At 48.9% G+C, this 24262-nt stretch overlaps 1 protein-coding gene across 4 annotated transcripts in view; it reads right to left on the minus strand.

Moving 5' to 3' along the window:
* The window catches only part of SMOX (spermine oxidase), a 60660-nt gene extending 45467 nt beyond the window's left edge, over positions 1 to 15193 (minus strand). Inside the window, exon 1 of one of the 4 annotated variants that reach the window (XM_043986712.1) lies at positions 15037 to 15193. The gene's annotated coding sequence lies outside the window, so the exon portion shown is untranslated. Of the gene's footprint in view, positions 1 to 4792; positions 4979 to 15036 lie in introns of those variants that run through there. The other 3 variants (XM_043986711.1, XM_043986709.1, XM_043986710.1) reach the window with 3 other exon arrangements.
* Positions 15194 to 24262: the final 9069 nt, after the last annotated feature.

The following is a 24262-nucleotide window of genomic DNA, read 5'->3' on the forward strand; positions in this document are numbered from 1 at the left end:
GCAGCTAGATGGCGCAGTGGACAGAGCACCGGCCCTGGAGTCAGGAGGACCTGAGTTCAAATCCTGCCTCGGACACTTAACACTTACTAGCTGTGTGACCCTGGGCAAGTCACTTAACCCCCATTGCCTCACTAAAAAAGAAAAGGGGGGGGGACTCTCTGTTGTTCCTGTTCAGTCACGTCCTACTCTTCATGATCCCGTTTGGGGTTTTCTTGGCAGAGACACTGGGAGCAGTCTGACATCTCCTTCTCCAGCTCATTTTGCAGAGGAGGAAACTGAGTCCAACAGGGTGAAGTGACTTGTCCAGGGTCACACAGCTAGGCCAGATTGGAACTCAGGAAGGTAAGTCTTCCTTACTCTAGGCCCAGGGCTCTATCCACTGCAGCACCACCTAGCGATCCCTAACCCTAACCCTGCCTAATGGTATTAGCTAGTAGGGACTTAATGAATGCTTGTCAAATTGAATTGAAATTAATTGCACGTGCCCTTTCTCCAGGGGCTCTCTAGAGCCAAAGTCTATGACCGTCACCCAAGCCAGGACAGTACTGGTGCTGGCAAGAGAGACAAGCACTTGTGTAGTTCCTGGGAAGGCATGTGGGGCCGGGAGCCAGCCCGCTCACCCCTCACACAACTAGGAAAGACAAACCAGCCTCCGGACTCCCCTCCCCCATCTCTGGCAGGAGCTAGGAATTCCTGCCACTTCCTGATCGTCCCCACCCCTCCTGCCACTGTCTGTGAAACTTCCACCTGAAGCCGTCCCAGCCCAGTGAGCTCACAGCTGTTGCCAAAGACACCAAGAAGCCTGAAGAACAGGAGGCATGTGAGTGTAGGGAGCTACGTGGCAAGGACCATAAGTCAGCCGAGGACAGGCAGGCCCCAGGGATCGTGGGAGAAGGGAGACAGAAGGATGGAGACAGAGGCAGAAAGGGACAGACAGAGAGAAGAGGGGAGGGAGAAGGGGGAAGAGAGCCAAAAAGGGCAGCCCCACGGAAAGGGACAAGGATGTTGGGGAGAGGGGGGTGGTCTGAGGTCTGGGGAAAAAGCCAAGCTCTGTGGCTAAAAGAGGCCCCCAGCTCTTTCTAACCCTGCCTCCCCCATTTCACAGGCGAGGAAACCGAAGTAAATAGAAGTGTCTGAGGCTGGATTTGAATTCCAGTCTTCCTGATATATAGAGAAAGAGAGAGACTATACGGGGCAGCTAGGTGGCAAAACAGATAGAGCACCGGGCTTGGAATCAGGAAGACAATCTGCCTGAGTTCAAATCCAGCCTCAGACGCTTCCTAGCTGTGCGACCCTGGGCAAGTCACTTCACCCAGCTGGACTCAGTTTCCTCATGAGCAAAATGAGGTGGAGAAGGAAATGGCAAACCACTCTAGGATCTCCGCCAAGAAAACCCAGAGTTAGGAAGAGTCAGACACAATTCAACAACAACAAAAATAAACGTGTGTGGGGCGGCTAGGTGGTGCAGCGGATAGAGAACCGGCCATGGAGTCAGGAGGACCTGAGTTCAAATCCGGCCTCAGACACTTAACACTTACTAGCTGTGTGACCCTGGGCAAGTCACTTAACCCCAATTGCCTCACCAAAAAAACCCCCAAAAAAACAAAACGTGTGTGTATGTATATATACAAGTTATAGATAGAAAGGTGTAGACACAAGTCACATGTATGTGTGTGTGTCATATACACATACATATCTGCATATATGTGTGACTTTTATCTACCTATTTACAAGTCCCCCCCCCCATTAGTCTGGACTGTAAGCTCCCTGAAGGCAGGACTGTTTTCTGGCCTTCCTCTGTATCCCCAACAATTAATTCCTTACTCAATTCCTGCTGATTTGGTTTAACTGAAGCCTAAGCTCACACAAAGAACCAGAGACAAAGAGCTGCCTTCAGAGACCATCAGTTTTATAGGCAAAGAAGCCAAAGCTGAGAAAGATGAAAATTTCTTGAGGTCATACAACCATCAGAGGCCGGGTCTCCAGAGCCAGTGCAGGACGGGGATAGAAGCAGATAAACCGAAGGGGAGAAGCTGAGAAAAGACCAGTAGGAATGGAAAGGGGAGGGGGGAGGGGGAGGCAGGAAATAGAAAAGGCAGGATGGGGAGAGTGGGAGAGAAGGGAGAAGTGGAGAGAAAGAGGGCGATGGAGAGAGAGAAGGAAAGAGGGAAAGAAGAAGAGAGAGAGTTTGAAAACAGCACAGGGACTGCAAAATTATTTTTACATGAACTGATGGGGAGGAAAGGAAGGGGGTGGAGGGAAAGAGAGAGAGAGAGGAAGAAAGAGAGGATGAAAATAAGAGGAAGAGTTAAGAGTGGGGAGAAAGAGACTGGGAGACTGAAACGATAAGAGACAGCAAAAGAAATGGAGAGAAAGGGAGAAAGAATTAATGAACGAGTGAATGAATGACTATGTCAGGGACAAAACAGGAAAGAATAAAAGGGAGAAACTAAGAACAACCAAGGCAGACAGGCTGATGGGCAACTGGAAGTTTATGAGAAAGAATGTGCCCATGGCTTCCTGGGCTGGGATGACGTGCTGGGACTTGTAATTCACTCGGGCTTGGCCAGGGAACCAGCCACTCTAGGGTCATTCTGACAACGTCCAGCCCCAGGGGGTGTGGGGGGCCTGCCCCTCTCCCTCTCCCTCCTTCTCTCCCTCCCTTCCTCCCCCCCCCCTCTCTCTCTCTCACACACACACACACACACACACACACACCCCCTCTACTCTCCAGGCTTCTCACTGGCCAGGACATATTCAGGGGACTCCTGCAGGGGGGCTCCTGGAACCAACCTCAGTTTGCCTCCATTTTCCAGGTTTCTGGGATTTTTCATCATTTCTCTTGGACATTAATCACAAGGAATGTAGCCAGACTTCCCCTGGACAGGAGTCACCCAGGCCAAGGGGGATTTCCCTCTGGGGAAATAGGGCCCCATGGAAAGTAAACTGGAAGGGAGGGAAGGAATCCTGCCAGGGTTAAGATTCTTATAACACAACTAGGATAGGGTCACTCCTCCACTCCAGAACCCCAAGTGGTTCCCTGTTGTCTACTAGCAAGAAAAGAAGAATAGATCACATTGATATAGGCTTCACAGTCTGCCACACAGCTACAGAGGTACATATTTTTATATGTGTATATGCATGTATATATGTAAATGTGCATACACACACATATATACATACAGATACAGATATTACTTGATTATATTAAATCTCATTTGATTCCCCACAATAACCCTTTGGTTTGGTGTGGATCCTATCCCCATTTCACAAATGAGGAAACTGAGGCTGAGAGGTTACATGATCTGCCTGTGGTCAGACACAGAACAGGCAATGGAGCCCAAGGCCTCTGGCCCCCAATCCACTGCCTCCCACTGACTCTCTCCGACTTTCTGGACCGGACTCACTCCCGCAAACATTTCTTAAGCACCTACGGTTGACGTAAGCCAGGACCCGGAAGAAGGAAAGCCCGGGTCAGGCTCCTGCCTCCGAAGCCCACCAGCCCTCTGTGGTTAGATGGGAGTCAGAGACCCAGAGATAGAGACAGAGCCGGAAGAGGCCTCGGGGGCCGACACCTCACGTTAAGGGGGTCAGGGAAGGACCTAGAGCCCTAGCAATCAAAGGGCACATGGCAGGTTTCTTGGAGACTTGAGTCTAAGTCTTGCTTCTGTGAAGCCTCCGCTCTGTGGTCTCCATTTCTGCCAGGAATTTGGGGGAGCATGATAAATGTGCCTAGAATCTGGGGAAACCCGGTACCTTCCAGTGGCCCTGACATATGGCCAACTCTTAATTATCCATAATAGTATCGCCCACTGCCTCTTTCGAAGGTAAGCTCCCTGAGGCCAGGATTGTCCTTGCCGGGGCTTAATGCGGAGCCTGGGTATGCGACAGACGCTCAATTCAAGCTCAGTGACTGAGTGACTAATAGCAGTGGGGAGCTGAGCAATGTGTTAACCTCTCTAACTATGGATAAGCCAAGGAGAAAAAAAACACTGAAAAGATTTCCAGAAGCTTTGGAACAGTAACGAACGTGGGGTTCCCCTTCCCCTGCTGCAGATGAGCATTTCTGTTTCTGTCTGCTTCAGGAAATGATGCGTTGGACTTTCCCTCCAAAGTCGGGCCGGGTGACTGTACGGCCGGTGCCCAGCAAGCAGCCCACAGTCACTGCACATGCCTGTGGCCTTCTCTGACCACAGGCTCTCGTTCTCCATCCCCTGCCGACAGCCTGCTGACCAGAGATGGTGTCCCTGGGAGCCCCGAAGACACAAGCTCAGCCCAGGAGATGATGGCTGGTGAGCCTCCTTGCATCCCTAGTAGGGCGGAGGGGCCATACCCCACCGACCTTGTCTCCTAGAAGCTTCTTGGAACCCTGGAGCTGAAAGGAGTCATCTTCTCCATCCCCCTGCCTCCACACCAGGCAAAAGCAAACTGGAGAGTTTCAATAACTTCTCCACATCCCAGGCCATATGTATAGTTCTTAGAGCCAGAAGGAAGATCTAGGCCAACCCTCACATTTTATAGATGATGAACTGAGGCCTGAAGGCAGACTACAGCCCTCTTGTGCCTCTGGTGTGGACACTGGGGGAGTCTGGGGGCAATCAACTCAAGGGTCCCCACCTGCTTCTATCCCTTTGTGATCTTTCCCTGATAGAGCGGTAACATTCGAACCCAGCTCCTCTGCCTCTGGATCCACTGATCTTTCTGCTTCAGTCATAAAGGAAAATGCTAACTAAGTACCTACTGCTTAGATGGGACTAAGCCGAGAGAACAAGAGCTAACATTTATACGATACCTTCGAGTCTTCAAAGCACTTTCCAAATATCACCTCATCCGGTCCTCACAACCCTAGGAAGTGACTTGCCCAGGGTCACACAGCTAGTAGGTGTCCGAAGCTAGATTTGAATTCGGGTCCTCCTGATTCCAGGCCTGGTGCTCTATCCCCTGCCCCATCCAGCTTCCCCCAGTCCTTCTTGACCAAAACAAAACAACCAAACAAATCAGCATTTAATTTTGGGATGCTGTCTCACAGTTGTTAGCAGTCTCATCCCACCTCCAAGTCTTTGCTTATCTCCTCCACCACAAACTACCAGAGAAATGCTTTATCAGTTCCTTGACTAACTCAGGCTCTTCCTTCAGCGGGCGGAGACCGGCATCTGATCCCCAGGAAGTCCAACTTGTTATCTGGCCCTCACTGCTGGCTGGGGTGGCCTCACTATAAAAGAAATAAAGAGGGAAGCAGACCAGCGGCAGCCCAGAATAAAGGAAAAGCTCACCACGCTAAGATCCAGAAGGGAGTGTGGTGTAATGGGAAACTGGAAGTCGGACTTGCCTCTTCCTAGCTGTATGACCCTGGGCAAGTCATTGGCCAGGGCTTCAGTTTCCTCATCTGTAAAATGAAGGGGTTAGATCTGGTTAGGCTGTGAGTCCCTTAGGAACAAGCACTCTCTCGTGTGTGTGTGTGTGTGTGTGTGTGTGTGTGTGTGTGTGTGTGTGTGTGTGTGTGTGTGTGTGTGTGTGTGTGTGTGTGTGTCTCCCCAGTGCTTTAGCACAGTGCCCGGCACACAGCAAGTGCTTAATAAATGTTTCTGTCTTTTTTATGAGGCAGTTGAGGTTGACTTGCCCAGGGTCACACTTAATAAATGTTTTTGGACTATTAACTGACATGATTCCTGAGATCCTTCCACACCCTGATTTCTCTCTCTCTTTTTCTTCTTCTTCTTCTTCTTCTTCTTCTTCTTCTTCTTTTTTTTTTTTTTTTGCGGAGCAATGGGGGTTAAGTGACTTGCCCAGGGTCATACAGCTAGTAAGTGTCAAGTGTCTGAGGCCGCATTTGAACTCAGGTCCTCCTGAATCCAGGGCCGATGCTTTATCCACTGAGCCACCTAGCTGCCCCCCCCCCCCGATTTCTCATAATAATCAGTATTGCTATACATAATGCCTTCCACATCAAGACTTTCCCCATCCCAGTTTCTATATATATCCGGAGCTGGCATAAGAAATTAAATGGGAATTTGAGGGGAGTTTTGCGGAAACGGCAGATGACCCACAAAGGCCAGCGGATGACACAAAGCCTGTGACTGAATGCCTGACCCACATTTTACAGCGAGGTGCTGTAAACACCCCATGGAAGAAAAAGAAAACTTAGAAGCATCTTCTCTGGTACGAAGGGACAGCCAAAATCTTTTACAGGGATTTTCCAGATCTCGGGAGCGCTGTAGCCTTAACACCCTCCACTCTCCCACATCCTGGAATGTGGGAGGAATAATTGTACTTCAAAAGACATTTTCCCCAACCACGCTATGAAAAATGACTAGGTCCATTTTACAGGTGATGGATGACCTGCCCAAGGTCACACAGCTGGGGTCAGAACTGGAGTCTAGCCTCCTGTCTCCATTCTCCTACCTCCTGTTGCCTCTAGATCACTCAGCCTCCAGACCTGCATCTCTTCCTGACTTGCTGTGTGTTCTTGGACAAGTCTGCTACCTTCTCTGGGCCTGCATGGCCTCACCTTCCAAATGGTAGCTGCTGTGCCGGCTCCCTAGGGTATGCCAAGAAGCCAAGGAACTCTGTCTCCCAGTCTCAGACTGGGCGGCAAGGGACCTCACTGGCAGCCCCACCTCCCACTCCCAAGGCCTGCTAGAACAGGCCACCATCCAGCTGGAAGGCCTCTGGGCAGAGGGGACTCACTTCCTCCCAAGGCTGGCCCTTGTACTCCCAAAGGGCTGTTTGCACAGAAAACTGCAATTTCCACCCACTATTGTTCAGTTCTGAGCTCTAGGGCCAAGCAGAACAAAGCTAATCCCTCTTCCATAGAACCACCTGGGAAATTTTTGAAGATAGGTTATCATGGTGGATATGGAGAAGGGACCCATGGCCTTCTCTTCTCCAGAATAAACATCTCCAGATGCTTAAGAGAAGGAACTGTCTTTTACCTCTCTTGAATCTCTAGCACTTGGCACAATACCTGGCACATAGTAGGTATTTCATAAATGTTTGTTGACTGACTAACTAACCAAAGACCCTTTCCTCCCCCAAATCTTTGGCCTTTTTCAATTGTGGGCTTAGAATAATTTCTCAAACTTTAGGACTCTACCTTCGTAGCAAGCACAGTAGACTCCCACTGTGTGCTCGGACCTTCTCAAAGGCAGCGGTCCAGGTCTATCTCCGGGAAACCAGGCAATGAGGAGACTCCCCATTGGAGGCTGACTTCTGCAGCTCTTTCTCCCTAGGAATAACCCCACAGAACAGGAGGTCCACCCAAGGCAGGAGGAAGCATTTCCTTTGGCTGATTTATATTTTGTAGCCAACTCTCTCTATACCCTGAACTATAATCCAGGACACATCAAAAAGGAAGCCTGACACCCTGAGGAAAGTCGGGAGACCTAGGTTCTAATTCCAGCTCTGCATGACCTTGAACAAGTCACTTCATTTCTCTCCAGCTCCTCTGTCTCCTTTATAAAATAAGGCGGTTAAACTAGATGATTTGAGGTCCTCCCAGCTCTAAACACCGATTCTACCCATCCCTGTTGACAACAACTAGCTGTCTGATCTCGGCAAGTCTCTTTATGCTGAGTGTATATTTTCTCATCTGTAAAATACAAATAATATTTGTTCTGCCTAAGCCAGGGGCTTGTCATGATGACCAAACAAGATGCTGTATGTCAAAGGAAGGGAACTCTTCCAAGGCAGGGACTGTCTTTGTTTTTGTCTTTGAATCTAGAAAACAGTGGGCACTTAATGAGGGCTGAATAGTTAATAATAACATCCCCGGCCCCTCTTTCTCCCTTAACCCAGTGTCCCCAAGCTGCCCTGACCCTCTCCTGACAAGGTGGAAAACACCCTAAGTTTTCACACTGAGAAAAACAAGGGACTTACCCAAGGTCACACAGTAGTCAGGAGGCAGCTGAATTATACTGATAATTCCCGGGTGCAGCGAAGCGGTCTTAGCCTGAACCAGCCTCAGCCCCTCTCCTGCGCCCTTTCTCACTCTCTCTGCCGCACCCTCCGCACCTAGGCCCCTAACACTGACCCGGGTTCTTCTGCTCTAAAGGTGCAAAGTACCTGATGACCTATTCCTTCCTGCCTGGACTCCCTCCCTTCCACCTCATAGGATCATTAGCTCGATTCAGAGCCCTCACCAAGGACCTCCTCCCCCACCAGGCCCTGCTGATCTCCCCAGCTGGGGTGCTCTGCCTGCCCCCACCCCACCCCTCGCCCTCATCAGTTACTTTATTTTGGGTACATATTGGTTTTCCCCAGAATGCAATTTCTTTGAGGACAGGGATTGTTTCTTTCTCTCTTTTTTTGGTCACTGTACCCCGCCCCCATGTCTTTTACAGTGCCTAGCACACAGTAGGTATGTTTTTAAAATGCTTCTTGAATTTTACTGATATAAATAGGAAAGGGGAGAAAGAGGGAGGGAAAGAAGGAAGGAAAGGAAGGAGGGAGGGAGGAAGGAAGAAAACAAAGCATTAATTATGTGCCAAGCACTGTGCTAAGGGCTTAAGGAATATTCTCATTTGATCTTCTCAACTGTGGGAGGGAGGTGCTATTATCATTCCCATTTTACAGATAAGGAAACTGAGGCAGGCAGAGACTAAATGAATGACCCAGGATCATACAGCTAGTCTAAGTCAGAAGCAAGCCTTGAATGCAGGTCTTCCTGCCTGCTCTTCCTCCACCATGTCCCACGAACTTCCCCTAATAAAGACAGTAATTAATAAAATAAAGAACAAACTAGCTAGCTTTTATGGAGCACTTTAAAGTTGTAAAGTGCATTATAGTCACTCTACTCCTAATGACACTGAGGTAATCAGTACAGACAACTAAACACTGGAGACGCAGATATAAAGACAGAGACAGAGATGGGGGAGAGACAGAGAGACAGAATCCCTGCCTTCAAGAAATTTACAATCTAGGGGCAGCTAGGTGGCACAGTGGATAGAGCACGGGCCCTGGAGTCAGGAGTACCTGAGTTCAAATCCAGCCTCAGACACTTAACACTTAATAGCTGTGTGACCCTGGGCAAGTCACTTAGCCCCAATTACCTTACTAAAAAAAAAAAGAAAAGAAACTTACAATCTGAAGGGGGAAGACAATACCCAAAAGGCACCCCAGGAAGGGGCATGGGGGCAGGGGAGAAGTCAATCAGAGAAGTCCCAAGCTAGTTTACAACTCATTTCCTCAAGCGGGTTGCTTTGTTATTGGCCGTGCCAAGGACCCTCCAAAGCCTTGGACACTGGCATCTCCCCTGCCGTAATGGAAGGATGACCAGCCCTTACCATCTGCCCTGCAGTGGGACCCTCCTCTGTATGTTATTTCCCCCCAGTCTCCATTTCCTATTTTCAAGCACTTTGCAGAGTACAGAGTAAACCCTTAAGAAATGTTGTTTTAGCCACTGCTTGATGGTTCATGGACACACAGTTAGTTAGGACTCAGAGCTGAGATCTGAACCTGGGGTGTTCAGACTCAAAGTCCAGAGCTCTGACAACACTGGTACCATCGACCTTGTGGGATTGTTATAAGGGAGAGGCTTCATCAGACGGCAAGCACAAGAGAAGAGTTCTGGGGGTCGGTCATACCATGCTCAAAACACTTGGCCACAATATGACTCCTCTATCACCCTCGGCCCATTGAAGGCCAGCTGCAAAAATGGCCTCGCTTTTCAAGAGACACAGCCAATGAGTGTTGGCTGCATCTGCCATTCAAGGCTCCCCACAAATACTTTCCCCTTTCAGTCTTTCCAAATTACCCTCCCTTTCCCCAACACAATTGCTCTGTCCCCAGCAGGCTGGACTTCTCACTTTTCACAATCAGGAATATGTCCTGTCCTCCAAAGCCTTTGCAGACTGCATTAGAAGGAAAAAATCCACGCAATTAGGAGTCGGGGGAACTGCCTTGGCTATCTACTCGACACGCATCTAGTCAAGCAGCCTTCCCCTGGCCGGGCCTCTTTTCTCATCCGTAAAATGAGAGGATCCACTCGGAAGATTTCTAGACAGGCTTCTGGCTCGAAATCCGCTGCCTCTAAAGGATTCCTCCCTCCTTTCCCCTCATCCACGTCCCACAAAGATCCTCCAGCATCCCAGGAGGCCGAGCATTTGTAAACAGGTGACCTGGGCTCAGACGCTGCCTGTGTGACACTGAGCAAGTCACCACCATTCCGGGCCTCGGTTTCCTCGTCTGTTTGGATGAGGGGGATTGTATTGGAGGGCCCTTCTTCCTGTTCTAAATCTAGAATTCTCTGATCCCTCCTTCCTTCGTGAAGGATTCTGGGATTACTCCCTCTTTCTGTTCCCTGGCATCATCTGACCCTCACTTACTCCAACCCCACAGTTTTCCCTTTGTCGATACACTGCTGGACTCATAAATATCAGACATTATTCACAGGCAATGTCTTATCTCTCCCACTAGACTCTAAGCTCTGTGGGACAGTCCTCTTTCTTTCCCACCAGTCCTAGACAACACCTCACACAGTAGGCATTTTTCACTGAATTAAAGACTCATCATGTGTTGGGGCAGCTAGGTGGCACAGTGGATAAAGCACCGGCCCTGGATTCAGGAGTACCTGAGTTCAAATCTGGCCTCAGACACTTGACACTTACTAGCTGTGTGACCCTGGGCAAGTCACTTAACCCCCACTGCCCCCCCCAAAAAAAAAGAAAAAAAAAGACTCATCATGCGTTTACTGGAGTAAAGTCCCTTGAAGAGGGCCAGGGGCCTCTAACACAGGTGTATGCTCTAGGGAAAAGGATGTCTGACCATTCCACTCTGGCCTTCCAACCCTTCTCCATCCTTCAGTCCCATCCCTTCCCCTACTAATGGCGGGGGGGGGGGGCGCGGGAATTGTCCATCCTACAGTGAGAGAGACTGAGGCAGAGCTCCGAGCCAATGGCACCATTTCTAGCTGATGCATCCTTTTTTGGCCCTTGAAGCAGGACCTATCCACCAATGGGATTCTGTCCTTTGTATATGTTACCTCTTGAGAATGTTCAGGTATCAAAACTGGTATCGAACCTTAGAAAGCCAAGGCCCTGGAAGAAGGGGGTATCTCAGGTCATGAGGAAGACCTGGGGTCCATCTCATTAGACGGGACCATGGACCCTTTCATAAAGTGCCCTCGGCTCAGAGCTCTGCCTCAGTATCTCTTATTGTAGGATGGACCATTTTAATCCCCACACCAATGGAGTACCATGGAAAGGGAAATGGATTTGGAGTGAGGTCTGGAGTTCAAATCTCAGCTCTTCTACTTACCACCATTGTGGCCATGGACAAATCACCTTTGGCCTTTTCTGGACCTCAGTTCCCTCATCTCCAGAACAAGAGAGGTTAACCTAGAAGGCTTCTAAGGCCTTTCCACATTTTGGTTCCAGATCACCCACTATGATGCCTGCTGGCTGTGTGGTCACGAGCAAGCTGCTTACCCACTGCAGGCCTCAGTTTCCCCTTATGTAAAATGAGAAGAATAATCTGCCCTGTGTCCTACACAATCCTGGTGGAAGGAATGCCTTCCATAAACCTGAAAGCACTAGGGTTAGAAATGGGAGTTGTGTGGCTATTTTCCCCAAGCCTTACCTTTGTCCCTCTTCCAAAGCCTCAGCAAAGAGCATGGGTTGCTTGGAGTGGAAGAATGTTTAAAGACCAGTGACTCTCATGACCCCACTGGGCTTTCATTACGGAGAACAATGGAACTCCAAGGCCAACAGCCTCCCACAGCACTCCCCTCAGCCTTCAGACTTTCTGCTGGTCATCCAAATGGCCACTGGGAGCCCCAACTCCACTGTTTACAATTCTCCACCCATGCCCTTAAAACTGCTCAGCTCTTCACAATCTGTCATCATTCCTTTTCCCCTTTAAGAAAGCAGAAAACCAAAAAAAAAAAAAAAGAAGTAACCCCCAGCTTGCTGAGGGTCCCTTACAGGGTCCTTCAGTAAGGAGCCTGCTTCTGCTCAGCCCTCCAGCTAGTTCCCTTCTTTGGGGGACACCAAAGGTCAGACAAGTATTAGAGGAAGCGGTGTGGGAGCAGTGCTCTGTCCAAGGCTGCCTCCGACTCCAACACCCACCACGGCCCCCAGGAGAAGGGGACAGGGGACTCCTAAGGTGAAGCCTTCTGTCCAAAAACATCTAGTACCAAGCAAGTAGAATCTTAGCCCTCCAGCTAGAAGGGACCTTAGAGATCATCAAGAAAGTCAGAGGCGACCACTCATTGGGTGCATTATAATGAGGATTCCCTTGGCATGGCCTTAGGTAATAGCAAGGGTCCTCTCCCACTTTTTTTTTTTTGGTAGGACAATGAGGGTTAAGTGACTTGCCCAGGGTCACACAGCTAGTAAGTATCAAGTGTCTGAGGCCGGATTTGAACTCAGGTCCTCCTGAATCCAGGGCTGGTGCTTCATCCACTGTGTCACCTAGCTGCCCCCCCCCACTCTTAAATCCCATGATTCTGGGATTGGACAAGGAGACAATGAAATACAGTGGGGAAAGGACCTGGGTTCAAATCCTGCCTTTGATACTTACCATCTGTATGACTTTGGCCAAGATAATTAATCTCCCTGAGCCCCAATTTCCTCTTCTGTAAAAGAAGAGGGTACTAGATGACCTTCCAGTTCTCAGTCTATGATGGTCACTAGGGTCCCTTCCAGCTGGAAATCTATGACCCTCCACAGAGGCCCATAAGCTCACTGAGGGTAGAGATTCCTCTGGGTTTTGTGTTTATATTCCCTTGTACAGGTTCCAGACACTTCCATCCATAAAGGGAAGTTCCATTGTGTAAAATTCTCCCACTAATACAGGTCAGGAGTGGGATTTGTCCTTTGCCTTTGTATTCCCAGCTCTTAGCACAGTGACAATGACACAGTAGGTGCTTAATAATTGCTGATTACCCCCATGATTGCCCTGAGAGGTCAAGAGACTTGTTGGGGGCCAACCAGCCTGTATGTGTCAGGGGCAGCACAAGGACCCAGGTCTCCTTGACTCCAAAGGTGGCACTCTCTTCTCTACAATTTGTAAATAAGTGAACAGAATGGCTCACGCACAGAGACTTGCAGAAGTGGAAGAAACCCTAGAGAAAATCTAACCAGACCCCTTCATTTGGGAGAGGAGGAAACAGACTCGGGGAAGAAGAGTGACTGGCCCAAGGTCATACAGCTTAGGTAGCAGCCGAGGCAAGATTCAAACCCAAGTCATCTGATTCCATATTCAGGGTTCTTCCTACTGTATCTGGTAAGATGTTCTGTACCACCCACACATACCCACCTAGCAGAACCTGCACCTGTCCCCGCCCCCACTCATAGCATACTACACATATGCACACCCTGGAACATACACGTATTACAATGCATGCACACATGTATGTGTACACACACACACACAGACCACAACCTATGGACCCATCACCCAATGAGCTACAACAGAAAAATAGGACAACATAGGAAGGTGAATGAACGTGCCATATTTCCACTCAGGTCACTTAATATTTTATAATGCCTACTATGTGCCAGACCCTTTGGTTCTTCTGCCCCTCAGTGAGGAGACCCGATAATAGTAAGGAAAACTGGCTTGGGAGGCTCAAACCCCCAGGGAATCACTTCTGCCTTAGCCTCAGTTTCCTCAACTGTAAAGTTAGGAACTTGAACTGGAATGACTCCTGAGTTCCCTTCTATTTCTAAACCCTATGAGGCCATGACTTGTCCAACAGCTGATGACAACACACACGTCTGAACAAGTCCACCTGAGGCTACACCCTAACAAATACACACACCACACAGTCTGTGAATGTGCTACACGTAGGTTACGATCCCGGCCAACGCACACAAAAACACAGACACACACTAAGAGGCAGTGTGGACTTCCCACCTACATGGCCCCGAGCCAGTGACTAAACCTTTCTAGCCTCAGTTTCCCTAAAAGTGAAGTGAAGGGGTTTTTGACTTCTGGGGTCTTCCAAACTCCATCAAAATCTGTGATGATTTTACATGCGTGTTACAAAAGTCATTGTGCAGAAACAAGTCTCTCTGCACCCTTCATCCCCAAGAGCTTCACCTGAACCCCCTGGTGGAGGAAGAAATGGGAAGTTGAGGAGACACCAGGCTCCACCCACCCCCCTGGGACAAAGACGCCCACATATAAGCCGGGAATCCTAATCATCACATGCCCACACCGGGGCACACACACACACAGACACACACACACCATCCGTCTCTGTCTGTCACACACAGGCACGCACACACACCAGCTCTCTGTTTGGTTTGCTCACTGACTCGGGGCCTCTTCCTGCCTGTCTGCGTAAGGAGGGGGAGCCCCTTGTGGGGGTGTGAGTGAGACAGGTTGTGCTTTCAAAGCAAAGACAGAGCCCTGGGAAACTGGGAAATCCGTCTCTGCCCGGGGTTCCCTCGGGTGCCCCCCAGTGCCAGGGTCACACACACTGCCACTACAGCAGACAGACACACAGCCGCGGCAGCCACACAAAGAGCCTCCGACCACACAAAGGCACGAACACACTAGTGCACACAGGCAGAGATACACTTGCCCCCCCCCATCTCCCCATCCCCCCAGGCCCCCATCCCCAGGGCCAAGGCTAGCAGAGAAAGGCTCGGAGCCTTTCTGAGGGGGAGTGGGGGCAGAGGGGCCGGAGTGGGGGCAGGCTTTGTCCGGCCAGCCGAGCCCCGGACCCTTGTGTGTGTGCTCGCACATACACGCACACACACACACACACACACACACACACACACGTCTACACACGCGCGCGCACACGCACACACGCACGAGCGGTGTGGACACTCCCCCGCCCCCCCCACTCCCCCGCAGGATTCCCCCTTTCGGATCTCCGCAGCTGCAGCGAGGAGAGATCGCGTCGTGCCCGGAGCTGCGGGCAGGGGCATTGGGGGGCAGTCTCGGAAGGGGCTTCCCGCACCCCTGTTGTTAACAGGCACCCACGGGAAGGGGCTGCCTGGGGTCAGCGCTCCGCATGGCCCCCCGCGCTGGGGGATCCTCGCGGGGCCGGGCTGGGAAGGGGAGATGGGGAGCAGTCCGTGGTACCTTTCCCTGCCGAGCCCGGGGAAGTGAATCTCGGCTGTGCGGAGCTCCAGCCTCCTGCCCGGCAGCCGCCGCCTCCTCCTTCTCTCCTCCTCCTCCTCCTTCTCTCCTCCTCCTCCTCCTCTTCCTCCTGCTCCTCCTCCTCCTCCTCCTGCTCCTCCTCCTCCTCCTCCTGCAGCCGCCGCCGCCGCCGGGACTGTAGGGGCCGGCCCGGCCACCGCGGCCTGTTTATCCTCCGGGCTCCGCCTCGCTTTCCCCGTCTCGGGCCCCCTCCCCTCCACTCCCCGGCGGCCCCGCCTCCCCGGAGGCTGCCCCCGGCTCCGCGCCCCGCCCTCCTCCGCCCTGGGGCTCTTGTCCGCAACCCGCCGCTGGGAGGAGGGGGGCAATCCCGAAGAGTTGGGAGCCCCAGCCCTACCCCCACACACTGATCTGAACAGCCCCCTAACACCCCCCCCCCTCCACACACACACTTTAAGCCCAAATCCACCCCTCCGAGCCTTTAGCTTTGAAACTTCTCCCAAGTAGAGTCGGGTCTGTTAGCTTTAGCGAGTTATGTCCCGCTGTGGGCCTCAGTTTCCCCTTTGGCCGAGTGAGGGGATTGGACCAACCAGGCTCTCCCTGTGGGACAGGCAGGGCAGAGGTTTTTGAGTGGGCCCTTAGCCAGCGCCAGAGTGCAGGTCTCTGGGATTTCCAGCCCTCTCCCTCTAAGCCTTGCCCCAGTCTGGAAGGGAGAGATTCCTTGCCTTCACCCCTACTCCTCCTACTACTTCTCTATTCCCTAAATCACAGATTTCGAACTGGAAGGGATTTGAGAGGGCATCAAGTCCAGGCCTCGCTTTTTACAGGTGGAGAAACTGAGTCACGGAGACGTTAAGTGATTTGCCCAAGGTCACACAGCTAGTTAAGTATCTGAAACAAATTCATTCCCCTCCCTGCCATGCTAGTCTACCTCCTAAGAAACACCAAGAATAATATGGTCTGCAATATCATCTCTACTAAAAAAAAAATCCCTCTCCCAATTTCTGGCTCACCCTACACAGTAAGCCTTGTTCCCTCAAAGGACTATAAGACCCACCCCACAAACCCAAAGCACGCCATACCCCAGCCCTAAAATTCACCTCCGCCTCCATAAAGCAGAATGCATCCCCTGTGATATATTCAAGCTAAATCCAGGAATCTTAAATTGAGGGCGAGTCCCAGTGATTTTGTGGGCCTTAGTTTCCTCATCGGAAAGATGGGAAAATTAGGCTTAAACTCCCACCCTTGTTACTTCCTTCCTCCTGCAAGCCCACACAGTGGTGCAGATCGCAATCCATCCATACCTCCTCATACCGGAATATGCCTGTCCATGTGTCCCACAAATCCCCCACAGGGGCCTTCCTTCTTGACATGAGCACCATTGGCACACACAATCCAGCCATCAGTCATCCCTCTTTCTTTTTTCATCCTTCCTTTTCTCTATCTGACCACACCACCTCCTTTCCTTCTTGCATGTCTTTTGCATGCAACATGACTGTTGGACCCTCCTCCCATGTAGCCCCTAGGCCTGATCCTACGATAAATTTTCAGCCAATCATCCAAGGGTCAGAGGAGACCCAGCACTGTACCATCCTCTCCCCTCCCCCATCATGGGATTACAGATTTTAAACTGGAAGAAAGTTTAAAGCCCATGAAGGCCAAGAGGAAAAGAAAGCTAAATAAGTTAAGTGACTTGCCCAGGGTCACACAGCTAGTAAGTGTTAAGTGTCTGAGGCCGAATTTGAACTCAGGTCCTTCTGAATCCAGGGCCAGTGCTCTATCCACTGTGCCACCTAGCTGCCCCTAGGCTATATATTTTTGTAGCTTATGTATGGCAGTATTTTGTGGTTTTAAGTTAGAGTTGCTTTTTTGTTTGTTCATTTTCATCTTCTTAGGGGAAAGGATTTAAAAACTAGCTTCCCTCTTAACACCCAGCATGCGTCTGAGCAGTCATCCATCCATCAGTCGGTGTGTTTAGAAATGCCCTTAAGGACCTATTTGTACAAAAATATTTATAGCAGCTGTTTTTGTGGTGGCTAAGGATTGGAAATGGAGAAGATGCCCATCAATTGAGGAATGGTTAAACAAGCTGTGGTATATGATTGTGATGGAATATTATTGTGCTATCAGAAATGACAAGCAGAAAAACCTAGAAAAATTTACATGAACTGATGCAAAGTAAAATGAGCAGAATCAGAAGAACGTTGTACATAGTAATAGCAATATTGTACGATAAAAAACTGTGAATGACTTAGCTATTCTCAGCAATACAATGATACAAGACAATCCCAAAGGAATCATGAGAAAGCAAGCTATCCGCCTCCAGAGAAAGAACTGAAACTGTCTGAACACAGACTGAAGCACGCTATTTTTCACTTTCTTTATTTTATTCAAGTCTTCCTGTACAAAGTGACTAATGTGGAAGTGTTTTGCATGATTGCACATGTATAACCTATATCAGAGTGCTTGCTGTCTGAAGGGGCGAGGGAGGAAAGGAGGGATAGAATTTGAAACTCAAAATTTTTTTAATGTTAAAATTGTTTTTAACATGTAATTGAGGGAAATATTATATAAAAAGGAAAATGTCCTTCAAAATTTGTATTCTCCATCCAAAAAAATGTCATTTAGAGAGTTCTTCAATGCTCCAAAAGACCCAGGGTTTAATTAGTATAAAAGAACTCGTTACAGGGGTGGGGGGGTGGGGTTCAGGTTCATATGTCTATGCTCTATCAGACCAACAGCTTGTTAAAAACAAAGGTCGGGGCAGCTAGGTGGCGTTGGGGCAGCTAGGTGGCACAGTGGATAGAACACTGGCCCTGGAGTCAGGAGGACCTGAGTTCAAGTCCGGCCTCAGACGCTTGACACTTACTAGCTGTGTGACCTTGGGCAAGTCACTTGACCCCAATTGCCTCACTAAAAAAAAAAAAAAAACAAAGGTCAAAACAATCCCAAGTTAGAAGAAAGGATAAAGATGAAAAAACAATATGATTTGTAATCATAAGAGCTCAAACCTGACCTATTTGAGTGAATTCTTGGCCTTGAAAAATGGAAACAGAACAAAGAAAAGCCATCAAAAGGATCCATGTCCTATGAAAGTTTGACCTATGTAAAACAATCACCACAGCATTAAGGTCAAAGGAGCTCATAAACGGCCTCAGGCAACAAACACCTAATATTTTTGCCAAGCAGTGAACCAAGGCAATATTGGCTTAGAATTTAAACTCCTGAGCAAACCCTTGATAGAAGTCTAAAGCAGTATACAATGAAAAGTAATAGAGGGGATATTGAGTTCACAGGGAGCTTGGCAAGAGATCAAATTCAACCAAATCATCCCAAGGGCATTAAAGTTGAAGCTGGAAGAACAAATAGATTAAAAATGGAACAGATTTGTCATCATTATTTTCTTCATCAATGACAGTGGAACCAACACATTCGGAATTTCATCTCTCAGTCCCCAGTGAGGCACAAAATGAGACAAAAACAGGAAAGTGGTCGGACCAGACCAAATTTATACAAAGGAAATCTGTGCTGGATGCAGCAGTTTGGAGGGTGTTAAAAGGACTGGTTGTTAGGGTCAATTAAAGGAGGAAATACTAAACAATGGAGCGGGGGGGGGGGGATCTAGTCAGCTTCACAACAGGAAAAGAAAATGATCATGGAGATATCAGTCACTAATGATCAATACTTTCTAATACTTTCGATAAAAGCTTCATGAAAATGACGTGTACATGTATTGGGACTCAGCCCTTGATGAAGTTCTAAGGAGAGAACACACTGGCTTTCCTAAATGACTTTCTATCCCCAGACCACATAAGATCATAGCTTTAAGAACCATTAGGAAGCATAGAGGCTATGAGTCCAAAGTCTACCATTTTAGAGATGAGTCCAGGGCTTAGGTGACTTGCCTGAAGTCATCCAGGTGAGCTGAGATTTTAATTCAGGTTCTTTTAGACAAAAAGCAGCACCCTCTCCCCGGTACCATGGTGCCTCTTATATAGAGTCAGCTAATGGATAGAGTGCTGCTGGACTTGGGCTCCGGATGACCTGAGTTTGAATCCTACCTGGGGGACTATGGACGAGCCACTTGGACTCTATTATTATCCCTATTTTGTTGTTGTTTAGTCATTTTCAGTTGTATCTGACTCTTTGTAACCCCATTTAGGGTTTTCTTGGCAAAGACACTGGAGTGCTTTGCCATTTCCTTTTCTAGCTCATTTGACAGATGAAGAACTGAGGCAAACGGGGTTAAGTGACTTGCCCAGGGTCACACAGTTAGCGAGTATCTGAGACCATATTTGAATTCAAAAAGATGAGTCTTCCTGATTCCAAGCCCAGAACTCTATCCATAGCACCATCCAGCTACCCTATTTTACAGAGGATGAAACTGAGGCAAACAACAGTTAAGTGACTTGCCCAGGGTCACATAGCTAAAAGGTGTCAGAAGTAAGATTTTAACTCAGATCTCATTGATTCAAGGTCCAGCATTCTATCCACTATGATACTTGGCTGCCTAATGGACTAAAAGGCACAGAAAATATAAGAGCTTAACTATGTTTACTTTGTGTTGGTTATTTTGGGGGGGGTCTTTTTTGTGGGGCAATGAGGGTTAAGTGACTTGCCCAGGGTTACACAGCTAGTAACTGTCAAGTGTCTGAGGCTGGAGTTGAACTCAGGTCCTCCTGAATCCAGGTTCCGTGCTCTATCCACTGCACCACCTAGCTGCCCACCTTGTGTTGGTTATTTAAATCATTCAATGAGTCTCTCTGAGGTATCTTTTTATATCTCTATTCCTGCAGTGATTGTGGGTGGCTCTGAGATATGGAATGTATTGAAAGACCAGAAGGCGGATATGACCCAGCCATCCAAAGAGAGGCTAATGGTGGACGGGGATAGGCTATAAGACACAACAGACAAAGTTATAGGGGAGAAAGCAGCATAAATGATGTCATCAAAGAAAAGAATGATCAAAAGAAGGAGAACGCATCATGTAAGGAAAATGACGGATGAGTAACTTGGCAAGCCAACCTTCACGTTCCATTAGCATCTCCAAGATGGCAGGAGAACTCGAAGAAGGTCTCCAATACATTAGCTAGACTCCTCATGGCAAACTTATTGGACAGAATGGACAAGAGTTGCCGGTGGATCAGGAATGATCTCCACTGTTGCAGAAGACTTCCAAATTGATGAGATCTCCCGTCCATTGGAGTATGGGTCGCAATCTGCACCATTGGAGGAGACACCCTCATGCATGGCTTACATTTAACTTCACTTCCTTGTAGATTCTACTTTTCCATATCTCATAGTTATATGAAATCTTTGGAAGAAGAGCCTTGAGACAGGAAATAGTCTCCAATAATTCAATCAACCTACTTGAGTATTTATCATCAAAGAGTGTCCCCACCCCCCAAAAAAGTCAAAGCTAGAAGAAAAAAAGTCCACAAAAAGTCAAAACTTGGAGATCATAATTTTATAGGTGGGGAAACTGAAGTCCAGAAAGAAGAAATTGCTTGTTAAAGCATATTCCTCTTTGGATTCCCCTCAGTGCCAGGCATAGCACGTGCTCAGTAAAATGTAAGGAGACTGCTCTGATTCAGGGAGACAGCAGACAACATGTAAGAGAAAGTTCGGTTGTAGGGTAGATGTGAAGACCCCAAAGTGCTACAGGTGTAACAGTGGGGGAGATGGCAAGGCCTGGAGGTTATATGATAGTGACAGGAGGCTCGGGGAATGCAAACAAGACAGAAGAGAAGACCCCGTGATCCTCCATCTTATTGGAAAGTATTGGAAGGATTAGCGTTATGGATTCCCATAGCCATCCGAACCTGTGAGCAGTTAAGCGGCCACTCCAAGGGGGCAGAGAAGAGCAAAGGCACTGGGTGATGAGCTGAATTGTTTATCCACTGCTAAAAGACTATAAATTCTGCAACTGCTGTTTAAATTTCAGCACCCTGGGACAAAGTTTATGTCCCACCCTTGCCGTGCCTTTGCCCAGGTCAATCTACATTTCACCCAGTCTCTTGAATCTGCTCCATTTCTATATCCATCCCTTAGCCATTCAGTTCAGCTCCATGCTAGGCACTGGGCAAGGAGCTGGGGGTCAGGGGTGGAGTTTACATGTCAACAACACTCAGATGAACTTACCACATCCCTTGCAGCCTGGGCTGGTTGTATCCGCAAGACACTCTTTTCCAGGCCCCTGCCTGACAAAGCCTCGCCGTGTCCTCAGATCTCCTTATCTCCCCACGGGTCATCCTGACCCCAACTACGTCTGGCTGCCTCTGGATCCTGGTTCATCCCCAGCCCCCAGGGGAGAGCAGCACAGCCCACCAGCCGCTGCCCACTCTGTCATCCACAAGTAAACATGATGGAGTCAGCGCTGTCCTGGTAACCAGCTGGAATCAGCTTCCTAACCGGAAAACACAGAGGCTTAGACCGTGGCTGCCTTTGCAGTTCTTGGGGAGAGAGAGTGTTTGGGGGCCAGGGGCGGGGGCAGGATAGAAGAAGGAAAGAGAGTGAGAAAAAAGAGCTGAGAGCCAGAGGCTTAAAGGGAGGAGTGAAAGAGAAGAAAAGGTAAGAAAGTGAAGAGAAGATGAGAGAAGAGGAAGGAGAAGAGAGGAAAGGAGGAAGGAGGGAGGGAAGGAGAAAGGAAAAGGGAGGAGAGAAGGGAGACAAGAGGAAGGAAGGAGGGAGGGAAGGCAAGAAAACAGGAAGGAAGGCAGGAAGGAAGGCAGGAAGGAAGGAAGGCAGGAAGGAAGGCAGGAAGGCAGGAAGGCAGGAAGGCAGGAAGGCAGGAAGGCAGGAAGGCAGGAAGGCAGGAAGGCAGGAAGGCAGGAAGGAAGGAAGGCAGGAAGGCAGGAAGGAAGGAAGGAAGGAAGGAAGGAAGGAAGGAAGGAAGGAAGGAAGGAAGGAAGGAAAGAAGGAAGGAAGGAAGAAAGGCAAGAAGGCAGGAAGGAGGGAAGGAAGGAGGGAGGGAGGGAAGGAGGATGGGAAGATGGGAAGGAAGGAAGGAGGGAGGGAGGGAGGGAGGGAGGGAGGATGGAAAAAGGGAGAGAGAAATGGAGGGAAGGAGAAGGATGGAGGAGAGAAGGGATGCAAGAAGGAAGCAAGGAAAGAAGGAAGGAGGGAAGGAAGGAAGGAGGGAAGGAAGGAAGGAAGGAAGGAAGGAAGGAAGGAAGGAAGGAAGGAAGGAAGGAAGGAAGGAAGGAAGGAAGGAAGGAAGGAAGGAAGGAAGGAAGGAAGGAAGGAAGGAAGGAAGAATAATCATTCCATAGTGAGATGCCTTGAACTCAGTGGTCAGAACACCTTGAGGTTCTGGAGAGGAAAGGTAAGCATCTCTAGCAGACTTGGAATGAACAGATTGTGTTTCTGAGCTCTGCTCTCACCTGCCATCATAGTAATTACCCCCATCTAATTATTCATCTCCCAGAGGCACAGAGAGACGCTATGGTTTACTTAGAAGACTACTGGGCATTGTTCCCTTCTGGGGTCTGGGGTCAGGACTGGATCAATCAGTCAATCAATCAATGAGTATTTCTTAAGCACCTACTGTGTACCAGGCACTGTGCCTTCCAGGAGCTCGTACAAAGGCAAGAGATGAAATGCCCTATGTGGAGAGTAGCCAGCAGAGCGGCTTGTCTGGAGCATACAAGGGATGAAGGGAGAGTCATTGCCGTGTTCTTGGGAAGGACTTTAAATACTAAATCAGAAATTCATGTTTTATCTCAGGAGTAATAAGGAGCCACTGGGGCTTAGTGAGTGAGAGCATGACTGAGTTCAAGCTGGGGCAGCTCTGCAGGATGGAATAGAATCGGGAGAGACTTGATTCAGGGAGACCCATGGGGAGGCTTTGACAATAGTCCAAGGGAGGAGGTAGAAGGAGGACCTCTGATTAGAGCAGGGGCTATGTGAGTGAGGAGAGGGAAACACTTGGAAAAGATGTTGTGAAGGTAGACTCAACCAGACCTTACAACTAATTGGATATATGAGGTGAGAGAGAATTAGGAATCAAGAGTGATCCTGAGGTTACGAATCCAGGAAATTAAGAAGAGTTTGTTGTTGAGTCATGTCTGACTCTTCGTGACCCCATTTGGGGTTTTCTTGGCAAAGACATTGGAGTGGTTTGCCATTTCCTTCTCTAGCTCATTTTACAGTTGAGGAAACTGAAGCAAACAGGGTTAAGTGACTTGCCCAGAATCACACAGCTAGTAAGTATCTGAGGCTGAATTTGAACTCAGATCTTCCTGAGTCCAGGCCCAGTGCTCTGTGCACTATGGTGCCACCTAGCTGTCCTAATTAGAAAGATAGTAGTACCACAAATAGAAACAAGCAAGTTAGGCTGAGGGAGGGCCTGGCAGGGAGGGTTGGGAAGGGGAGGGGAAGAGAATGAATTATTCTGTTTTTTTAAAAATGATTTGAAATGCCTATGAGCCATCCAGTTGAAGATGCTAACTAGGCATTTTCTAGGATCTTCTATGCATCACAAGATGATGCAGCCTTGAGTTCAAGAGAGAAATTATAGTCATTCATCTGTGAGTCACCTGCATTTGTTAACAGTAGTAATCATAGGGGCGGCTAGGTGGCACAGTGGATAAAGCACCGGCCCTGGATTCAGGAGTACCTGAGTTCAAATCCGGCCTCAGACACTTGACACTTACTAGCTGTGTGACCCTGGGCAAGTCACTTAACCCCCATTGCCCCGCAAAAAAAAAAAAAAAAAAAAAAAATCCTGCCTCAAACAGTAGTAATCATAGCTAACATTTATTTGACACTTTAAGGTTTTCAAAGCACTTTACAAATATTACCTCGTTTGAGCTTCTCCATAACCCTGGGAGGTAGGTGCTATTATTATAGCCATTTAACAGCTGAGCAAACCGAGGCAAAGTGCACCCAAGTCAGGAAGAAGGACGTAGGAAACCTCATAGCTTTGTAACATGTCATCAGCCTTGGGACCCCACCTCATCAGCCACCATCCTCGGCCTCTCTGATGGGAGGGTGGGGCCATGAACACCACACCTCCATTGAAGGAGAGAGCTTATCCTTCACCTGGCTGCACTGCCTTCTCTGATTGGCTTTCCCACGCTCCCTTGCCCCTCCCTTTTCAGCTTCATTCGGTGTCTTCCCCCATTAGTTTATAACAGACAGCAGGGACTCTGTTTGCTTTGTCTTTTCTGTATCCTCAGAGCCTTGCACATAGTAGGTGCTCTAGAAAGGT

This window comes from Dromiciops gliroides, chromosome 2, assembly GCF_019393635.1.
Source record: "Dromiciops gliroides isolate mDroGli1 chromosome 2, mDroGli1.pri, whole genome shotgun sequence".
In the NCBI taxonomy this organism is placed as follows: Eukaryota; Metazoa; Chordata; class Mammalia; order Microbiotheria; family Microbiotheriidae; genus Dromiciops; species Dromiciops gliroides.